Source organism: Nipponia nippon, unplaced genomic scaffold (genome assembly GCF_047370975.1).
Source record: "Nipponia nippon isolate SJK-2023a ecotype South Korea unplaced genomic scaffold, ASM4737097v1 scaffold_13, whole genome shotgun sequence".
In the NCBI taxonomy this organism is placed as follows: domain Eukaryota; kingdom Metazoa; phylum Chordata; class Aves; order Pelecaniformes; family Threskiornithidae; genus Nipponia; species Nipponia nippon.
The window spans coordinates 2555573-2578724 of NW_028262324.1; the positions used below are offsets into that span (position 1 = coordinate 2555573).

The following is a 23152-nucleotide window of genomic DNA, read 5'->3' on the forward strand; positions in this document are numbered from 1 at the left end:
CAAACACTACAAAACCAATAAATTGAATCTAATCTCAGGTGGTTCTGCCATACCCATCTCTGCCACCATAGTTGCATTGTCTCCACGTTCTGTATCAGGAACACGCGATCAGAGATACAGTCAAGCAGAACCCACAGTATAAACATATTCATCCTGGTAGTGACACTCTAAGATTGAGAAATCAGAGCTAACTGAAGTTGGTAAAAAACACAAACCTAAAACAAGTCCTTCATACCTGAAGGAGTTTCGTCAACACATAGAGCAGAAATACTTAAAATATACCAAAAGACCCAAAAGAACACTTATTCAGAGAATTCTGTATGGAAATATGATTAAGCAGGTAACTGATACATGAACAAAGTCTTGGAATTGATTTCTTTTCAAACTTAACATTCACTACTATAACTCTGTGGAATGCTAATGGAGAGATACGGGCTTCTAACAAGTAACTGCACTTTCTCAGTAACAATGTGGAAGCATTATATATTTACACCTCAGCAATCCAATCAAGTACAACCTGATCACAGAGGGCTGATTCAAAAAGGAAGGGATCACTGGAGTCCAGCCAGCCTACGCCTTTGCTCCATGGGAGAAAGAAGGTATAGAGAGCTCTTCTCCCTCTCTGATGTCTGTCCAACCTGTTAAACTTCTTACAAGGTTTCACAACTTTACTGGATACTCTACTCCTGTTCTTTGAAACGCAGTGTGGTAGAAGACCAAGTTCAGCCCACAAACAAACACATAGTGCACACTCATACTGCAAGCTATGGAATACTGTAAACTTATTATAAGGACCCCCTGCTCAAGATCACTAGAAACAAGTAACAGCACACTACTTTGTAAGAGGACAGAAGAGAAATAACAGGCTTTCTCAAAGTCTTCGGTCCTGAAGAAAGAAGGAATTCTGTTTGACTTATCATCTAATTCCAGGCACACGGATATTGCATATTTCCATCATGTAACAGTGTCGTCCTTTTGTCCACAGTCTGTGCCAACTGACGTGGAAGCAGTATTCCCTCAGTCTCAAATTTGGCAGTCAGTTTATGCAAAAGCATGAGTGCAATCTACCTTTAAAACAAATACCCAAATCCTCTGCCTGCCCTCCAGCGCTCAAGATTTCACCACCATTAGAGAGTGGCAGAGAGTCCAACAGAAGCAGAGTTATGCATCAAAGGGAACAAGAACAACGAGTCCCAGCAAACAACTAGTAAAAGCCGTCATGCATGAAATTATAAAATAAAAAGCCATCACAAAACACCATCTGCCAGCTGGGATAGGGTTTTCTTTCAACCTCTCTCAACAAGTTGAATGTCTAAAGTTTTATCTCTCTGCCCCATGCTTTCCCAAAACCTCACTCCATTGCAATTTTGCTCTACCTCATCTTATCCACAGTATGCACAAATCTGACCTGTTTGTGGCTAGATTAAGGAAACCAACTAATTGAGTCTTCCCTTATTGGGGTAATAATTATTTTAGATCATAGATCATTTTACTCCTTTCCTCTACACTCCTCTTAGGGAGTTCCTGTGTTATGTTTTCAGGATAGATCCTTCAGAGGAAAAAATGCTGACATTTGACAGCTCCCAACAATATGGGATGAAAACCAGATCCTCAACCTCTAGAAACATAGCCAAAGACTTAAATGAGGGAAGTGTTCCATTTCAGGTTCAGCTTTTATGCACTACTGATGCCAAGGTGTTCTGTTCATCTCTTGGTACCAAAATATTTTGGGGCGTATACAACGCTTTCCTGCACAAAACTTGCCAAATTCAGGCTCTGTGTCCATTCCCTCTTCTCCCTTTCCACAGTTCAGCAGGTGCTTGTTTAAAAATCAAAGTCTTCACTTTTTTGAAGATTCTGCTGTGCTGGTGAACATTCTCCTGCTTAAAACACCTGTTTCTGAATCAGACTTACAAAGTCTGGTATATGGTGGTACATCTCAGATGCATCCAAATAACCATGAATGTATCAGATTGTGCTTGGCTATTAGTTATCTTAGCATAAATCAAATTACATGCCTTAATAGCTTGGGAATCATATCCTAGAAAATCAGCAAGAATCCACATTCAAAAACAGAGGTATCAGACATTCTGGTCAACGAAACTGATCGCTCCAATTTTGAAAAAAATTGAATTCTGGTTTTGTTTTTAATAGGTGTTTAATAATCTTACGGGGTTGCTATTTCCAAATCTAGCTTCCAGAGGAAAGTAAGAAAGATACTGTTGCAAGCTAATCGAAAGTTAAAACTTCCAGCCATTTTAAAGTTTTTAAAATTTAGTAGAACTGTTATTTTAATTGCTTGTAACATCTCCATTCTTGCAAAGATTGGCAAAAAGTTTTGAAGCCTCTGAAAATTATTTTTGTCATTTTGAAAATGACAATAACTATCAAGTCTGCCTGGTTCTTTCAAAACTGCAGTGATATTACAAGATAAAAGCAGGATGTGAGGATGAACTCACAATTCAGTTTTATCGTTTGATAGCACAGCAACTTCAGCCATAGCTTTAATGAGATAAACAGCAGTGGCTGAAGGACTGTACTCAGTCACACTTTAGAACACTGGTGCGGAAGCTAGAAAATTTACTCACGAATTGCACTAGGTAATAAGCTACTGCAAATGCATCATATTGTTGAAGCTTTTATGTTCTGAAGATGGTGATGTTAGTACTCTAATCTGACTCTACAAATCCTTACACAGCTACAGACAGGAAGAGCAAGAAAGTCACAAGGATCATCTGAAACTAGATTAATCCTTTCCCTAAAGCCACGGTAAACGCGTTCATCGGTTAACATGCAAGTTTGTGTTACATGTAGTCATCTCATGGAAAGGAACGTACTATGTGAGCCCCTACTTTAATCTCTTGCATAGCAGCTGATTAAAAAAGTGACCTAAAGCTGCTAATAAGAAAAACATGCAAAATTATCCAGAAGATTATAGGAGGAGTTAATTGAGGCTACAACACGTTTCTATAGTGCACTGCTGGAGTACTTGCTTAACAAAACCAGGACAAATCCCAATTCAACAGCCGTGCCTGAAAGAAAGGAAGAGACATCAAGATATGCATTAAGTATGTAAAATAGTCTCCAGCATTCTTTACGGATGTGAAAAGACTATAATGAAACCTTCGTTGCTTAGAGGGGAACATTTCTGTCTTGCCGGAGGACAGATTTCCGAAGAATGATATTTACATTCTCCTACAACCTGTAATTTTCTCATTTATCATTTGTCAGGGCCCAAAGACCTTTTACAGCACATAGGATGTTTGCATATGGTTAATGATCCTTTTACCAAACAAATGTCACAGTCTGAATGAGGAAATTAGTTAATATCGCTGATGTTGCTATTTTAACACCATTAATGTCACACTGTGAACAGCTACAGAACCTACAGGGTCTTGTATCATAGCTAAGCTTTACTGGTTGCAATTCTGTTCTCCAGCAGGCAGCACCGAGAAGATAACCCATGCAAATATCACATGCAAGGAAATTCAATAAAATTTTTAAAGATTGCTTTGATTCTGTAGTTAGACTACCAGACAAGTGTGACTAAAGACAGATCATTTGACAAAGATTTAGAGGCACTAATTGGAACTCACTTATCTACACTCTTACAGCTGCCTCCACTTTTATCAGTGCTCTAGGATTTGGAGCAGTCAGAAAAGAATCCAAGTGAATCACAGAAACCATTGCATCATGGTATTTCTAGATGTACAGCAAGATCCAAAGATTTACCCAATGAATTAGATGGCAGAAGACACATTCCAGTGTTGCCTCCAGTTGCAGCTATGCCTTTTCACCCTTCTCTAGGCACAACTGAGTTACATTTTGTAGAGTAATTTGTCTCCACACATATTATCTATGAAAAAAGCCTTCTAAGAGCAGAACCATATAATTTTTCTCTAAGCCCCTGAAGTCTTCTACACACTTCCTCTGACAAAGAAAGGATGACGTAAAGGAGCCAGGTTCTTTAGAAAGTCCTTCAAACGCTGCTGGTACTGGAACATAGGGGAAAATAAAACTTGATGAAGACTAAAAGGTAAATAATTTTAAACAGAATTAATAACACACACAACTGATTGTGCATGGAATGTATCAAAAAAATAAGGGGAAGGGAATTGCAAAGCGATTTATTTGCAACAGCAGGAGCTAGTAACTTCAGGATGTTCATTAGGCATTTATCAATAACAGATATTTCCCTTAACCTGATAAGTAACAGATACATATAGCAGATTTTTATTAAAGAAACCAAGTTGATAATTCTAAACATTACAATCAGTAACATAGCTGGCTTTTTGTTCTTTCCCTTCCCAAACGCACGAACTGTGTGTTGGTTGCAAGACCGCAGGGATGGTGAAAACTGGTGATGAATTTGACTTGCTGTGTAGTAAAGTCCGGGGAAAAAAAAGAAACAAAAACCAAAGACACATAAAAATCACAGAGAAATGCTCTGGAATGAAGGCATTACTAAGCAGAGACAACCATTCAGAACTTGCCTCAAACTTCTTTGAGCTCTTATCTGACCAGCCTGACTGAATATCTCAGCAGTGCAGAACCAATTTTATTAGACTTCACCCTGTTTTGCTCACCTAAGTAGACCCAGTATAGCTTTAATTTTTGTAATACCTATAAACCACAGTGAAATCTCTTAATTCGAACACATCGATATCACAAGAACTAACCTGAACAACTTCTTCAGAACACCCTAAGCTGAGGTCTGAGCCAAAGAAAGCAAACAGTCCATCAGGTAACCCATCTAGTTTTGTACTAGTCTTTTCTTATCATGCGCCTTTCTCTGAGAGAGACCTTTATCTCTCCCAAAGTAATGAATCTCTAGAAACACTCATATTCCCAACAACTGATGCTCAAGGCACATATCACATGACTGGCACAGTGAGATTTGGAAGTCTACAGTATTAAAAGGATTTCAAATCCCAGCATAATGAAAGAAAATTGTTCCTGACATACCACAATCTAGAAAGAGTCTACACCTTAAGAAGCTATTTGCTTCATACATAAAGTCCCAACTTTCTCAAATACTTAAGATATTTCTTCAGGTCCCTAGAATAATTTAAGCAAAAGCAACAAGTTGGAGCAACAACAAAGCCCTAAGTTTTCAAAGTATATCCATTTTTAAGTTTTACTTTTTTATACCAACCAATATGCAGTTTTTCCCCAATACAGTAATATTATTTCCTGGATCAAGTTCAGTAATGTAAACTAGGTGTTACTAGATTCATCAGAAGGGATTTTAGGATTAACGAGATTTATTCCCCAGATTACCTAAAAACAGAAGAAATAGGATACTATACACAACCATGTATTGGAATGCCCATTTAAACACTACTAGGAGAAAAATAAAGACCATTCACATGCCTTACAGCAGTCCTCTACAAAGTCACTGGGGGTTGCAGGTATATGACTTAGAAGAGCACAAAGATTTTTCTGGCAATTACTGGACAAGACAGATATGGACACTTAATACTACCTTGCTCACTACTCATAAACTTAAATTCAGATGACCGGATCTTGTCATTGTATTTAAAAAAGAGAAGATCCATACATTTCATTAGTACTTTTGGCATAAGATAACTTCACACCCCAGCTGAAAATTAACACTATTGTAACAATGCAACATAAACTTGTTACTACTTTTAACTAAGACAAAAAGGCAGCAGTGGAAAAGGAAGAAAGGAAACTGAACAATAAGGCTTTGTGAAAATCAGCTAATGTTAAATCCATCATTTTTTTAAGAGTATACACCAAGTATTTGGTGTGGGAGAAGGATCAGAACTTTAGTTCTTAGGTGTGCACTGAGCTTTATGGTTTCAGTACTTCAACCTTCCTTAGAAGCAAGCTACAATTTCCAAGACCATACTCTTACTCCTTTCACACTCACAGAAGTAAAATGTGTTGGGTTAGGATTCTTATAGTAAAGCTATAAAAACAAAACTACAAAAACCCCACCCTAAAACACACTTCTGTCTTTTGACCCAAGTTCTTCCCCTCCACTGAATGGCAGTAGCTCTGGGGTAACATGCAGGGATAACACTGCAAAGAAGGATGCATAAAGAACTTCACTTCAACCACACAGAAGACAGAATCCAGAAGAAGAATATTAAATCTATAAGTAGATCTAAGAAAATCTATACAACAGGTCAACTCATCAGGACTTGCAGACACCAAAACCCTACAAGAAGTTTTCCTTATTCGGTTACCAGATTGTAAAGAACATCAGCTTCTGACACATTTCAGCATCTTTAAGATCTGCAATCTTCCTTTCCCAAATATTACTAGAAAACACAAGTTCCTAAATACACCGAATCCATCTATTCAAGTGGTTAGTCATAGTCAATGACTCAGTCGCAGAGATGGTCAGAACTGTCAGATCACAGCAGAATCATTGTTTACAGTACTTCCTACCTCAGGGATCAATAATTTCAGCCTTTCACAAAGACTGCTGCCTGTCCAAGAACTTCAAATAAGGCAGGCAATTCAACTGCTTTCTTTTCAGGAGCTTGAAATCAGGTGCTGCCTGTTTCTAAATGGGACACTTCTTTCTGGAGCAATGAGACTTCATCCAACAACGCAGATTAGAGACAACTCTTCAGCCTAATAGATACATTTTATTTTGACACACTCTTCCAACAATCCATTAAACATGGCTAATTAGTACTAGTGATTACACAGTTTCACTGGAACAAAGTTTCCTAGGTTCTGTTGTTAGATCTTTTCACATTAGTTAATTTTCTTTAGTGTCATTCTATGCTGAATACCAAAACAAATTTCCTACCACAGCCAGCCTACAGAAAGAAGACATTATTTCAAACACTTTAATTGGAAATTTTGCTCACCAGGATTTGGAAAATAAGAACACAGGTACACATTGCTATATTTTTTACACATGTGTACATACATATATGTACACACGCACACAGACACAGAGGTGAGTCTAAGTTAAACTGTTGAACTATTGCATTCACGTTAAAAAAAAAAAATTTAAAAAAGCCTTACCCAAATGTATACACAACTGTGCTAATACAGAAACCAGAAGTTTGCATTTCGCTGTGATACAGACCACTGTAGACACTAACATGCAAAGATCACATAAATCTGTGCATGAGGGATCCCAGGGCAGCTGCACAATCTGAGCACACATTTAATGTATTACAAGAACACTAGAACTCAAGTACAACTCCTTACAAGACGGAAGATAAAAATTTCTGTTTACTGAGACATTTTTACTGCCTCAGAAGCAATACTTCAGATGCTGCTTCTTGCTGAAGACCTTTAGACTTGCAGCATCTGTATTTGTAGAAAAGCATAGTTATATCTAGTATTGAAACAAGTTCAAAGTAACATTTTTAGGGAATTTAGAAATATTACACATCTTTTCTGCTCCTACAGAGGCCAACTGCTAATTAGTTGAAATCCTCCCTTGTCAAACTTGCATTATCATTCCAGAATTTCTCCCCATGCACCATTTGGGTGAGGGGTGGGGTGGTGGGGACAGGCAGACGAGAGGCAGTTAACCAGCAACAAACTATATTGAAAAATTCAGATGATTTCCAGAACTTAAACAAAAATCCAATTCTATTGCAGACTAATACTAATGGGGGGGGGGGGGGGGGGGAACAAAGCAAAATAAAAAACCAAACAAAATAAGCTTCACTCATTGCAGCTTTTCAAGTTTCAAATTAAATCATGACTTGTACTGGAACAAGCCCAAGATATTCTCAAAAATGTGAGAATACTGGAACACCCATTTTTATATTGGAAATGTAGGCCTGTATCTCATTCTCCAAAACATCCACTCCAGCCTGAGAAATTGGCCCAGAATATTGATAAAAATGAGCATGTGTTCTGTCAAGAATACTGCAAGGGACAATTTGCAAGGCAGGTCTCATTTACTCTTCATGGAAATGGGCAAAGGCATGGAGCATTCTTCATAGAAGTATGATCTCACCACATCTTTAACCAAAATTCTCTAATGGGTATGTAGCAGTTCTTGATCTTACTTTTACTCTATTCTGCACTTCACAGTGAGGCTACATCTTCAGGTGGCCAAGGAAAGGATGTTGAGAAGCAAAAGGAGAAAAAAAAAAAAAAATTGTGTCTCTCTGAGGAGGTACAATTATTTGGAAAATATTTTAATCATTCTATGCTATCTACAGAGCAAGAAGTTAGAGCTGTCTAGAATTCAAATTAATTACTTCTAAAAACAATTTTGAAGGGAATATAAACTCTAAATTCACACTCTTCCCAAATTGTGGAGTTCTTTGAGATACTAGATATTAAATCTAGTATCTCAAAAATACACATCTGCTATTACACAGAAAAAGTATTTGCTTTATTCCATCACCTTCTTTCTCATTTGCAACAGAGAAGGGTCTTATTCATATACCTAAATCAGTTATATTTACAAATTTGATATCACCAAGTCTGTTTGAATTTCTATTTTTGTAGATGAGCAGCCATAATTTTTCTCACCTGGGATCCTCATAACAGATGTTTGAGAGGAAGTCGCAACAGTGCAATACTGTTAATACTTTCTTAAAAACAAAACATACAGAGCCATAGCAAAGCATCATCTATTACAATTTAACATTTTGTTTAATGAAATAATATTAGCTACTCAGGTAGAAAAACTACAGACATTTTCCTGTCTGTTTAGATGGAGAATCTGGTACTGAAAGACCAGACTAATCAAGATGGTTTTATACAGCAAGGGCAAACACTTTCAGCTAGAAATTACCCAAAATAAGACTCCTTGCAAGGAATCTGACGCAGCAAAAAAAGTGTTATGTAGCCAAAACACAGGGTTTTTGTAAAGATCAAAGTCCAGGGAAAAGAATAAGTCCATTATATACTTTGAGAATAATACTACGTTTTCTGAATGAGATTAAAACAAACACACACAAAACCCTCCACATTCAAACCACAAAACATCTACAGTAGTAAAATCCTACCCTGCTGGGAACCTTACCTTGATTCCACGATTTGCGCTGAAGAGAGTCCAGAGTTCACCTGAACTCCCTAATACAAATTAAAAATAAAGCTGTCCTATTTACACAAATATTTTGAGTATTCTCCTAAATCTCTCTCATATTCCATCTCCCCACCCCCCCAAAACCAAGCAGAACAGTTAAGGTAAAATTGAGAAAGATGGTAGGGGGGTTAGGTTAGTTTTTGAACAGCACAAACTTTTAAGTTTCAGTGCTGCAGGACATGTCATGAAATGCAAAGATCAATCAAATTCTATGAAGAGGATTGACTCAGAGGACTCTCATAATACATTTAATCAAAACAACATCCTTACACATGTCAGTTCTACTTCCACATAATAAGAAGCTCAAGAGAAACACTGAACATTAGCAGGGACAAACTACAGAAGAATATCTTTATGTAAACTCATTAAAATTATATTTGGAGAGGAGAGAGAGAGGCAGAGAAAATTGTTAGGCATATAACTAGCACTAAAACAATTACTCCAGTTGCATCCTTTGAAGAACTCTTAATCACATTATACTCTAGTGCATAAGTTCCTGAAGCATGGCCCACCATGCTTTACATCTCTCGCATGCACTGAGCATAAAAGCTATTGCACTGCAGATTAATTTTGGAATGCAGCTGACACCTAACCAATTAAGGGGCTTTTCACAACTTCTGTCTGGTGGCATAAGAAGACATTCACCGTTAACAGCAAAGACATTACTTATTGCCACGCTAAAAGTGAAGAAAAAACATCATATTTTCACCAACAATTTCCGTTTTTAGTCTGTTGAACTTCACATCAGTCACAGAAAAGCAAGAGCATATATGCATTCATTCACATGCTTGCAGGTAGAGAAAGCAAGGGAGATGATGCGGACGCTGCATCTCTGCACCGTTTCACATCCATACATAACGTTTTAAAGGAGAACGAACAAACAAACAAAAAAAAGCTAAACAGAGACCTACCTACAACCCTACCGCGTCTATGCCTGGAGCCCTGCAGCCTTGCAGTGCTGTTCAAGAGCCCAGCGCAGGACTGGGAACCAGAAGTTTTCAGCACAGCGCATGTTATTTCCCAGCCCAGCCGCTGCCTCGCTGCGTGACCTTGGGCAAACCGCTTCCCGCGCCTCAGCCCCCACCTGCCGGCGCGCCCCCGCAGGGCGCCGAGCACCGACACCCGGCGCTATTTACCACAGGCGGCTCTGCACCGGCGAGGCGGGAACGGAGGGGGGGCGAATGCGAGTGGGGGTTTCTTCACTTACAGGTGATAAAAATCTCCCCGACATTGATTCCGCCTCCCGCCCGAGAGGGGAACTCCCCCCACACCTTCCCCGTTTCCCTACAGTACGGGTTAAACCGGAGGAGAAGCCGGCAGCTCCGGCTCGCCCACCCCAGGCGCAGGCAGCAGCCACGGGAGCCGAGCCCTCCGGGCCTCCCGCCCCCGCGGCCAGAACCCTCCCGGAGGCCCCAGCCCGGCTGCGCACGGAGGCGGTGTTACTTACGGCCCCCGCCAGCCGGAAAACTCACAGGTGGCCCGGAGCCGCCGCCGATCGAGGGCTGGGAGGCGACCTCCGCCTCGGGAAGGCGGACGCCTCAGCACCCGCGCGGGAAGCGAGCGACGCGGGGTGGGGGCGCTGCGCTCCGCTCCCCGCTGCGGGGCCGCGCAGCTCCGGCCGCTGCCGTCGCCCTCCCTGCGCGGGGCCGGCTCTCTCCCGCCCTTCCTCCCGCCCGGCTCGCGCCGCCGGCCAATGCGGGCTGCGCCGAGGAGCCGGCTTTAACCATCTGTTGCGAGACGCCTCCTCCTAGCGCTGCCGCCTCCCTCGCCGGGGGGCTCCGGCCCGAGCACCGCGCCGAGGAGGTGGGGAGCCGGGAAAAGCTTTAGCCCCCCCACCCGCCTCCGGAGGAGCTCTTTGCCCTCCACACCCTCAGGGCCGTTACCCGCCTCCCCTCCCCCCGTCACCTCAGGATCGCCGCCTCCCGCCCTCTCAGGGCTGGCGCCCCTCGCCCCAGCGCTCTCCGCGCCCCGTTCCCCTCACAGCGCCCCTCACCTCAGCCCTTTCCTCTCCGCGCCCTCTGCCCCGCTCCCCGCACGGCGCCCCTCAGCGCTCTCCCTGCCGGCTGGGCGCCTTGCCGCAAGCCCCGCCGCCGCTGTGGGGTGAGGGAAGAGGAGCATGGCTGGGGGTGCCCTGAGAGCCCCGCGTTAGGAGCGCCAGGTGGGGCAGCGAGGGGGTGTGTATGTGTATGGGGGGCGTCAGTCAAGGGAAAAGAAGTGCATGTGGGGTGTAATTCTCTTCAGGTTGGTGGGGATAAAGTCCTAACCTGATAAAACTTCTGTACTTCCCACTTAATAATCGGGGTTCTGCACATGGGGCGTCAGGTGGCCGGCGGTGGTATTGCACGGAGAAGTGTGCCTCATCCTGCTTCAATGGGCGTAAACCGGGGCTAAAATCGGTGTGTTTAGACTTCTTAGAGAGCTCCTGTGGAGAAGCTGTTGCAAAAGAGTCAAAAGTCTCTTTCACTATTTAATAGTTTTGAGTTTTAGCCTTTCGCCTTCTTAATTTGAAGGTTTTTCCACGAACATGAGGACAGCCTATGTGCAGGGTCCCTGTCTGCACGCTAGGTGATGGTAGTTTAGGTGTTTGCAGTGCCTGCATAAACTTTCCCGAAAACAGAGCCATAGTTCCTGTTTTACTTCTCTTTTTATATTCATAAGTTCCTTGTTACAGACCTCCCTGATCATGCTTTTTAATCAGGTCCCTACATTTTCAGTTGGTTCTCCACAGAAAATCCAGGGAATAAGAAGCTAACATTATTCCAACAGGTGCCAGGGTAGTATTTTTATGAAGATATGTCAAGAAAATGATGCAAATTCTTTTCAACTTTCAAAAACTTAAATTAACAAAAGAGTCTTGAGATGCATACTGTGGAAAGAAAAAACTGTACATTTGTTGCATGTGTTAACACAAGTTCTAAATGAATTTTTGTCATTTTTTGAAACTGTCAGATTCTTATTTCTCACCAGAGCAGTATCATTAAATTATGTGTTTAAAACGAGAGTATGGACCAGATACGATTTGCAGGACTGGCAGGATTTGAGATATATTATTATGCAAATTTTAAGGTTATCTTTTCTCATTGACATGTATGTTATATGTAGCTGGATAGTCTTGTAATTAAATTAATCATAGGTCCTTTTCTTTTACTACAAAAAAAAAGATTTCTGGAAATAAAGTCAACCACCTGTATTCCATACCAATGCTGTTATAAAATGGCTTGTAAATAGTACAATGTGTTACTCCAAATAGGCACTTTCAAAGCTAGGATACATTTCTTATCCACTAGGAAGGCTTTATCTTTGCATTAAAGGATGTCAACACAGCTGAGATTTATCCTATTATTACAAAAAAGTCTCAAAAATACTCAAAATTAAATTATTTGGATTTTTCTGATGAGACTCCAGATGGATGAAGTTTTGCCCTCATGTATGCATGTGGAATGCCTATGAATCTGAAGGGAGAATTTGTCATTACAAGATATTTTTAAGGAATGGTTTCTATACAGTCATAATTACTAGAATGACAAATTAGCTAGTGAATCTTCCATTAATCTTACAAAGCTGTTCTCAAGCCTAAGTTATTCCCATATATATTCTAATCAAGGCTCATCATAATAATTTTGTGAGATATTGTTTCTAACATGACTACAAGGTTTTGTCTACTACTCTAAGAATGTTGTTATTGATTTTATTAATACATAGAAATTCCATCTAACATCTTAAACCAGTTGTCCTAGGTACCAAATATATGCATAAAAAGATGTTCTTCACTTGAGTGCTTTGCATGCCGTCATCATATGTAGAAGTCAAGCAAAGGATGGCTGGAAATAGAACAATCCATAGGCGAACGACTGGTCTCTGAAACAGTGAAAATATATATAACTTGTTCAGTTGTACAAGAAAGCTTGGCGGAATCCAAAAGCATATGCAGGTAAGTGGTGTCTCAGTCCACTGCTGTAATAAACACTGCTGTTAAATATAAAAAACTATGCCTTAAGTCTCGAAATAATGTTTCTCTGTGAAGAAACATTCTCTTTTATTTCACAAGCAAAACAAATATTGCAAAGGCAATTGCTTTTAAAATATGTATTCTTTCCTCTGGCTCATTACAGTTTTTATTACTTATTTGTATAGACTAAAAATATTACAAATGCATACATCATCCGTATCGTGTATGTCATGGATGTGATTATGGCAAGATTTAAACAGACCAGCAACATGCCATCGATTCAGGGGGTTTCTTCAGTATTTTACTTGCTACTATCTTGGTATGTGACCTCGGACAATTTGTGGAACTTGCCTGTGAATCATTCTTTCATCTGTGAGATCTGGGATAGTCATACTTGAAGAAGTGCACTTTATTAGTAGTAATATTTTCTGAATTTTTTTGTCTATAACAAATGAACTAGTAAATAACATCTTTGAATATAGGCATCCAGTCATTATCCATCATAACAGTATTTTTTCCTGCTTCATTCTAAGTGACGTATACTTAGCAGTCTATAGTACTTAAAACAAGGTTTAAAAACTAGGCAGTATTTTTTGTCAAATATCATAACAAACATCTTAAAATCATCAAAGATCCTGTGTGAAAGTCTTTTAGAGAAAAAGCCTATTCTTCTAATTGGTCAAGCAGTGCATTAACAGTGTGTGCAGAGGTAAAACTGCAAGCAATTATAGTTCAGGAGACCAAAGGCCAGGAGAATGAACAGTTTTCCACAGAGTTCATGATAAAGAGTGCTGTATCCCTGAAAAGCTTTATATTTTCTTCATGAAAAAAGATTGCAGTGCCTAATTATAAGAGTTCAATGAGACTAGAGTCTGGTACCTCCAAGAAAACTATTCAAAAACTATTTTGGTGTGGTTTCCATGTGCAGCAGGTGTTCATCACTGCAATAAGCTCGGAAAACAACATCTCTTGCCATTCCCACATTACGTGTTTGCACTAAGAATTTTGGTTTTAGCGGGTGCTTTCAAGTCATTTCCAACAAGAGAGTGTGTGTGCATGTTACATATAGTTACCCTGTAACTTTCTTCCCACATCTTTTCTTTATGCAAATTTGAGCGAAATGCATTTTATTAGGCTGATGCTTTCAGCAGAGTTAAAAATATTGATATGCATTAGCTGCAATAATAAATTTTTTTAAATCCCTAATGTCTTAGAAGATCCATTAACCTTAATCAATCCAACACATCTGACTGTGCTTGCCAACTGCCCTTTTCCAAATAAAGATATATCAAGTTACATTAACAGCATCAGCAATTAAATACTAGCGCGAACACAAAAACAAACCCTAAGATCCAAATAGCGCAAACTTGGGCCACTGATTTAGTTCCGGATCATGCAGCAGGCTATTCTCTGAAGTGAACCAGCCAAAACCATGAGAGTGGAACTCAGCATGTGAGTGCAAAGACAAAGCTTGAATTTTAACCCCCCCACCCCTTCTTTTTTTTTTTTTTTTTCCATGTGAAATATGTTAAGTTCCCAGTGGGAAAAAAAAAAATCAGGATTGAATAAACTAATCAGAAACATACCTTAGAGCCTTAGTCATAAAGAAGTTGCTTTGTTATAAAGACAAAGCAGATTTGTGGGAATGTTGCCACTTTTTATAAACTGTCAAAAGCTGGGGGTTGTTTTATTTTGATTATGTGCCAGTCATGACTCAGGAACTGTTATGAAAATGAATGTGCTATTTCAAATGTTGCAAGACCTAGCCTAGATTTAGGTAGTGTAGCATATTTACCTAAACAAACAAATTAATCTCAGAAGCTGCAGAACTGAAACCTGTTCGAATGTCACTTAGGTGCTGACACTACTGAGAAAACAAAACCATGGATGGGCTGTGCTAACCACTGAAAATGCCAGCAGATGGTAAGTGAAATGTTATGTTCCTGCCCCACAGGGCCATGTCTTCTGCTGGCAAACAACTATATCTGTTAGGGGAAGGGGAAAAAAAGAAAAACAACAATAGCAACAAAAGGTACAAGTACATAAGGAAACAGCTGTCTAAACTTCAGAAGATAAGACAGCTGTCTGTTTGACTCCAAGATTAGTCTTTCTGTGTAAAGACAGCTATCAAAACTGTGAGTTTTTGCATGTTCTTTGCTAACTGTGGTAATTGATAACTGCAATCTCATGTTTCCTATCCCTTTACTCAGAACGCATTAAGGGAAATGGATTGTAACTCCAGTACTAGCAGGGAAGTGTTCAGCAATAACAATCTGTAGCTTCTAGAGCACTTTTCTGTTTCAAAGGGCTTTGCAAACATCGATTAATTAATCTGTTCTCTGTTCAGTTCTGGGGAAGCATGCAATCCTTCCACTAAACAGTTGAGCTTTGTTAACGGCTTTTGAAGCCTGAACTGTGCTGTGGGGTCGGGTGAGTGAGCACGTGCAGACGGGCAATACTGGAGGGATAGCTGCTGAAGGCATGCCATTTGGGGTAGCTACATGGAACATGTTTAACAGTTGCTGTAAATATTTTCCTTTCTTGAGGTGCCAGATGATACACAGAGGTAAAAAAAGCCTCCTAATCTCTTTCCACAAGTTAGGTTTCCTCTTTGATGTGTTACACATAAAGGCAGGCTACTGTGCTGACACAAGGATCACAGTCATCAAGTTCCTTCTGCTACCCACACATGCTCACAAATTACTTCTCTTTTCTGACTTTCCACATGTGCAAAAGCCAAACTTATTGTATTGGTTTCTACATTTAACCTAAAATGGATTTAATTTTAGTAACAATCCCTTTGTAATGTGGAGTTTCCCTTTTCAGTCCAATTTGTCGAGGTACACCTGTCTGGCTGCATTCACCTGCGCTGACTGCCTTGGCTTTAGGTAAGAATGGGACTCTGGCTTTGTACCTTCTACAGCTTCTGTCTAAGAACACTGATACTGCCGTTGTTAGCTGGTAGCCTGAGTGATCTGAATGGTATGTATCCAAAAGTTACCCTTTTAGGAGCCTGTTTACAACATCAGCTACTGGCAACTAAACCAAATTTCTTAATTTGAAATGCGTAGTACGCTCATTATGTACCTCAAGCATACACAGTTATAATGGAGCCCTGCCAATGATACGGTCTGAGCAATTGCATATATTGCATGTAGTGCATCTGACACTAGACGTTACAGAGCAGATTTTTTCAGGGTTTGGGTGGAAGACAGAGCCTGAGACACCTTAGCTAGACTATAGAAGATACTTTTTTTTCCTATATCCAGTATGTTGTGGAAAAGCATCTTAAGGAGGAAGAATACACGAAGTCATTTCTGTGGGGAAGAAGAGACAGAGGGAGAAAGAACTTGATATAGTTTAGAAATCTCTGCCAAGTTGCTTGCTGTAGAAGCTTCTGCAGACACACTTTGTAAGCAAAGATTCCTTGGACTCTAGCAGGGGACTGAACATTTTTGAAAAGATGTACAGCTTTACACTGCAGGACAGGGTTCACATTATTTACTGAGAAATGGCTGGCTGCCTGCCAAGCTGAGAAACACTCCCTTGCTAGCATTTCAGCTGAAGAAGAAATGAGGTAAAATAAATACCTCAATATTACTCTATTACAGTGTTTAGACTCTACCCTTCAGATGGAAAAATGAAATTTATTACAACAATAAATGACCCCCTAAAGATCTGAAAACTGCCAGGGCTCTCTGTCTCTTCCTTTCTAATAAAGCTTTGCAATTTCACCAAAGTCAGAAAGTTGTGATTGTACCAATAGATCATGCCTGTGCATACATATGCAATGTGTATGGAGGAGTGACATGCTTTAATTGTATTTTTAATGGGAAAGATCAAATAATTCCATAAAATATGCTACAGGTCTCATGATTGATGATTTCATTTTGAACAAGGCAAATTAAAAATGAGACTGAGAGCACAGGGAATCTGTGAGATTACTCACTGTTGCACATGCAGTTTTATGCATAGATCTCATACTTATACTTGGTAGCGGTTGAATGTACATGTGGCATCTTCTCTGGTTACAAGTTCATGGATCTTTCCTATTATTTGTACATTTCTAAAGTAATACCAATCAAAAAAAATGCAATTTCTGCATTCTTAAAAAATGCTTGAGGAATTGAACACGGTTGTCACTGGGAATTTTTTCTTATGGTATCTGGAAGTTGTATTTCACATACACAATGCTACTGCAGGTACACTTGTATATTAACCAGTGGATCTGTGATTTGAAGGTGAAGAACAGGAAGGTATGTACTCTTTAAGACTTTTAAGTCAGCTCTGAGTTTCACTCTTCACCAGCACCAAGCACTGGTCTACTACTGTCTTTGATCACACAAGTTAATTCGCAAGCTGTATTTAAACATTTTCTTCATGCTTCCTATTAGAGATCTAAGATATAATAAAGTAAACAATATAGCTATAGGCTAGGCCACACAAGCATAGGTTTGTAGATATTAAGAAAAGCAGGAACCATTGTGACAGCTTAACTTGATCTTCTGACATCTAGGTTTTCTGGTTATACAGCAACTCTTTCAAGCTTCACTGGTTACCACTGCCTCTACTATGATAACTGTCAATACCACATGTATTGTTAGGCAGTATCTTATTTACATATGCCATGTGTGTTCCTATGTATTGAGCCTTAAAATCAAACACTCCCTGACCTTTGGCACATGGAGGTTGAACCACAGTCACACCTGGATTTAGCTGCTAGCCTTTACTACTTAAAAGTCTCTAACAGAACTGCCATATTTCTTTTTTGACTTAATATCTGGACTCAAACCACACCTGCACGTGTGAGAGACATCTCAATATGTGTGAAGCCATATTTGAAATCTCCAGGGTCTCAAGGGTAGTAGGCTTGAAGGTATTTGCTTATGCTAGGGAATAGAGAATATATGCAAAAGTGAAATTTCTTTTGGAATTTACTCTTCTCCAATATATGCACTGAATGTATACTTACATATACACTGTCTTTATGTTGTAAGTTTGTATATAGGTAACAGTTTTCCTGGGACAATGTATGTCCATATAAACAGGTCTTTTATTGAAGGATGGGCAAGTGTTGGGCTGAAGTCAAACAGCTTTAGATGTAAGTTGGATTGCCAAGCGTAAAACAGGTATTTGGTACAAATGAGACATCACAATAACACGTCCTTTTTTGCACATACCCTTTCTTTAGGTAGAAAGCAAGTGTATAGTCCCATGCTGTGCTCTTCTTGCTGCTTGGCATGTTGATGTAAAGCATCACAAGTAATAAATTATTCCAGTAGTTTTCTTGTTATATAAAGAAATTCTAATTCAAGAAATTTCTGCTCCCATGACAGCAATATCACAAGCTGCAACCCCTAATTGTATGAATCCTCAGGTTTTGCCTTCTAATTTTGTATTGGCAAAGCAGAGAATGTGTATATAAAGGGGGAAGGGACTGAGCTGTACGGCTTCTGGGAAGCAGGAGCAGCAAATGAGAAACCCACTCAGAGATTTTCATTATATGGTTCTTATGAAAGAAACTACATTGTGGGATAAATGCTCAGGCTATTGTTTGGTTTTTAACCCATTCCTCACTCAAATGAAATCTTACTGAAGTAGGCTGAAGTTTCCCAGAGTGAAAAAACATGTTTTGATTTTTGGAAAAGGATCAAAGTTTTGTCTGGAAAATCCATTGGAGCAGAGGTCTTTTTTATTGAACAGATTTTACCAGATAGGATTCTTTTTCAGTATGTGGTGTCATACAGTATACCAAATAGTATTCTTTTGTCCCCCAAAGTTATATAGCAAAAGTTAGTTTAATATGCCTAGTACAGCAGCTGTAAGGATCATGATCTTTACAGGCAGAATGTAAACTTAAACATTTATAATTATTTGTAATAATATTTATTTCTATACTGTAATGGTATAACTAAGGATAACTGCAGAAAATATAAAATTGTCGCGTGCTGTTTGCAACTTTTATCTGTATGGGAAATGAGCCCTCAGAAGACAAGAGCTTTGAAATCCACACTTTTAAGTTTGGCCCTAAAATACATAAATCATGGTGTTCTGGCTACTGAATCACAGAAGACAATGAGCAAATGCAGTGCAAAGGGATTGCAAAGAGTAACATTATCTAAAACAGTAAGGATTGAGAAAGAAAATTCAAATTAATTCCTGCCGTTGGGTGGGTGGATTAATTTCTGGGTTTGATTTTTCTGAGTTGTGACATGTTTGTGATGCTTTCTTGAAATTTTTTTAGCATAAACAATAGATCATAATACTTCCTAAATGAAACATTTTCATTTGTGACAGATAATTTTGCAGGAAAATTGCATGCAGGAAAACTTCATTAAAAATAAAATTCCCAATCCATTTTGTATTTTATTCCTGCTGAGAGCTAGTTATCATTTGAACGTTCGTCCCACTGCCTGAGCACACTGGTTATATGTTTATTTAACCTATTTCTTAGCACAATGCATGAGGGAACCGAATATGAAGGAGAATTGCTTATAAATTATATTACATTCTTTTTATTTGCATCTGTTGTCTTTCTCACTTTGTAATTGCAACAGGCAAAAATTACTGTGGACAAAAAAGAATAGGCACATATAAATAAATCACCTATTCTGTATTTCCTTCTGTTTGATTATAAAACTCAAAAGTCAGCTCTCCGTTTTTATCAGCTGCTGTTAAAGTGAGGCTGCAGTGGGGGTTTCTAAGAACTGTGGTCAGCTGACCTAGTTGTAAAACTGGAAAATATGGATTATGTCTGGTTGCATATACGTTTTTAGATTACTATTTTTTATTATTTGAAGAATGAATCTAAAAGTCAGTCCCTCTGTTTTTTGTGCAACACATGGTATGCCCTTTTAATGTTGGGTAATACAGAGTAATACATTTGAAACGTAAGCTAAAAGTTTTGACAGATGACATCTCGGATTTTCTGGAAAAGAGCAACACAGATAGCAGTACTGACTGTTCATTGGTTTTAAGTCCACTTTGCCATGACATTTAAGACTTGGTCAATCCAAGACAAGCTCTATTTGTTTAATTTCCATCTTGTTTCCTTATAATAAAGTCATAATTTTTTATATCTGGGGTAAGGTTAAAGGAGAAATCCCAGTTGTACTAAAGACAATTTGTGTATGTTCTTCTATTTTAGAAGAATAAAACTTTGTGTAGGATTTTCATTTCTTTCTCTTGCCTCCCCAGGTTTTTGTTTATCCCCAGTATGCAACAGGATCCTTTTGTTGTTCACAAATTTATGCTGCTGTATAAACAATAAACACATAGGCTACCATCATAATCAGAGAAATCCACATGCTTTATTTGTTACTTGTAAAAATCATCAGACTCCTTTAGGTCTTCCCTGGAGACATCACTGTCTGATGCTTTAAAAGAGTTTAGGCACATTTTCTTCTGGAGTAGGGATGATCTGATTTGCAATGGATTTGTTTGGACATTGCATGTTCCATTTTACTAATCCATTATAACCTTAATAGGCACCTGTTGATTTGAGAGACAGTGAAAAAGCATAGAATACAAAAATCAGTATGAAAGGCATGGCATGGGAGGACAAAAAGAGAGCAAAATATGAATGAGGGGACAAAAAATAAGAAAGTCTGTTGAAAGAAATAGAATCTTTGAATTTGCTTATTCCTTTCCTACCATTACCTACATTTATGCAAGGTCACTGCAAACTGTGAATGAAGAGCTGAATGATAATGTTTCTGCTTACATTGAATTGGTGGTGGAAAATCAAGCTCCAGATAAATTGCTGAATATGGGACTCAATCTTTTACCAACCTGGTTTTTGGCAAGGGTCTTCTATATGTACTAACTGCCATAAAATTGACTTTAGTAGGAAAAAAAAATATTCAGCCATATCCTGGACTGTGTGCTGGCTCCTTTGCACTAAAGGGGTCTATAAAGCTTTCCTGAGTTGGCAGCTGAGATTTCTCCTGCAAGAGGGAATCCCTGGCTGAGGTAGAGCTGGCTTACAGCCACCTTGGCTTCCATCTGTGCCAACTGGTATTAAGAAAGAGATCTGGAATATTTTCCTCCAAAATTGAACCTCCCATAGAAACACAGAGACTTGCACTATTTTTTTTAACTCTGTCTGAATCTTCATGGCTCATCTTCTCCCTGCGCGTATGTCCTAAGCATGTATCTATATGTTGTGCATATAAAAGGACTCTTTCAACAGAGCTGTGATTTTGCAGCATTTAATAGGTTAAATTTCTTTAGAGTATTTATCTTTTCTTTTTGTGAAGAGTCATTTCTCCTTTTATGTGAATGTTTGACTATTACTAATATCTTATGGAAGGAGCTGAAAGGACGTTAGAGTTCATGAGTTCACTACGATATATGTAAAGGGAATCATCGTTACAACAGACAACGTGTAAAAGACTGCAACAACCAGTTACATAGTAGTATGTAATTTATCCTTTATAATTGCTTCCTGTTTTGACATAAAGAACTTAATTGTTTGTTATCTTGCAATACATATGGTTTTGTTTTAAATCTTCTTTGATATTTTGATCCTGACAAACATTGAGCACTTTTATTTTACCAGTGGCAGTCGACCTGAGTATGTGCAGGCAAACTGTTGTGTGACTGTTAAGTTACTGCAAGTAACAAGTTTGAGAATTTCAAGTGTTTGTGTGTGTTGTCATTGAGATTCAGAAGACGTTCTGGAGGTGGCATTTTCAGGTTCCAGATGTTGTGAAAGACGTCTCCTTTGTAAGTGTAAACCTGCGTCCCTCCAGCAAGGAGATAGCAATGGAGAGAATTCCTAACTTTAGGTGACCCCCAAATATGAGTTCTCTAAACCGGTTTTCTAAACCACCCTTATTTACTAGACTAACACATTCCTCAAAAAAAACCCCTATTGTAAATAGCCTCCAGGTGTCACTCACCATTCTGGTGTTCCGTCAAGAACCACTTCACCTCCATGGGGCTGTTCAGTAGTGACTCTGCATCGATGTATCAGAACCACACTAAGAATTTTCCTGATGGTGCTGCATTGGCACTGTAGTAGCACTAGAGCTAAATTTGGTCAGTGCAGGTATGGTAGAGATAAATTTCAGTCCAAAGAATTTAACGTGGAATTACCAGCTTTTTCTTTCAGAATTGAGCCTGTGGCATTACTGTACTCTATCCTAGCTTGTAGGTTAGTGGTTTACCACTAGTCTTTCACTATCCCCAGCTGAGCCGTTTAATTACACTTCTTGCTCCCTGATGGCCAGTCTGGCCAGACTGTTGAGAATGGACTCGCATATTAGTGTCTTATATTCTATAAATATCTTATGATGTTATCACATTGTAACATGGAAAAACTAATTTGTTTTGTAGATGTATCTACTGTGAAAGGTAGAAAGATTGTGGCGTATTATACCATGAGATGTTTGGGGCAGATCCTCAGCTCCTGAACGCTGATGTAGCTCCATTTATACAACATACCTTTTGCTGATCTAAGTTGTATTTTTTTTCTATTCCACCTTAAATTCAGACACTGGTAATGTTATTGCTTATGATTTGGGCTTTGATGTATTCTGGTAACAGAGGTGAAAAATTTCTTCCCTTCTTACCAATCCCTGAGGCATCTTATCCTTAATGACATGTTAAGTGAAACCCAAAGTGCCAAGGACCAAATCTGGGTGTTGTGGAAGATAAAAATCTTTTGGAGATATCAGTCTAGAATAATTTTGTACCAGAGCCGTAGGGCAGGAAAAAGGAGTGCTCCTCTATAATGTTCATTTAAAAAAGCAAGAAATTTGGACTTCTTGTATATAGTGTTTTAGAACTTTGATAATTATTTCCAAGTACAGGAGCAAATACATTTCTGCCATTAACCTGGACAACACTTTATGCAGAGAAGTCCTTGTAACCCTAGCTAAAGCTAATATGGCCCATTTCCAGCTACTTAATGGAAGGCTTCTTAGTGTTCACTACAGGTATGTTTGTAGTTTATTGTTTTTTGTACTGGTCCAAATTTTAAAAATCATTATATATTAATTGTGGACATAGATAAACTTCTTCTACTTAACCAGTCAAAACCTGTAGAAACCTGTAGAAAAATGGGGGACAATGGGAAGTTTTTTCTTTATACTGCCTTCTGTCTTTCACATAAAGACATGACCTACTCTTTAATATCTCCTGCCAGTCTTTTG

At 39.0% G+C, this 23152-nt stretch overlaps 1 protein-coding gene across 1 annotated transcript in view; it reads right to left on the bottom strand.

Annotated features, from left to right (window-relative positions):
• The window catches only part of SULF2 (sulfatase 2), a 165213-nt gene extending 154563 nt beyond the window's left edge, over window positions 1-10650 (bottom strand). Inside the window, exon 1 of the mRNA XM_087749479.1 lies at window positions 10519-10650. The gene's annotated coding sequence lies outside the window, so the exon portion shown is untranslated. The remainder of the gene's footprint in view (window positions 1-10518) is intronic.
• Between the last annotated feature and the right edge of the window lie 12502 nt (window positions 10651-23152).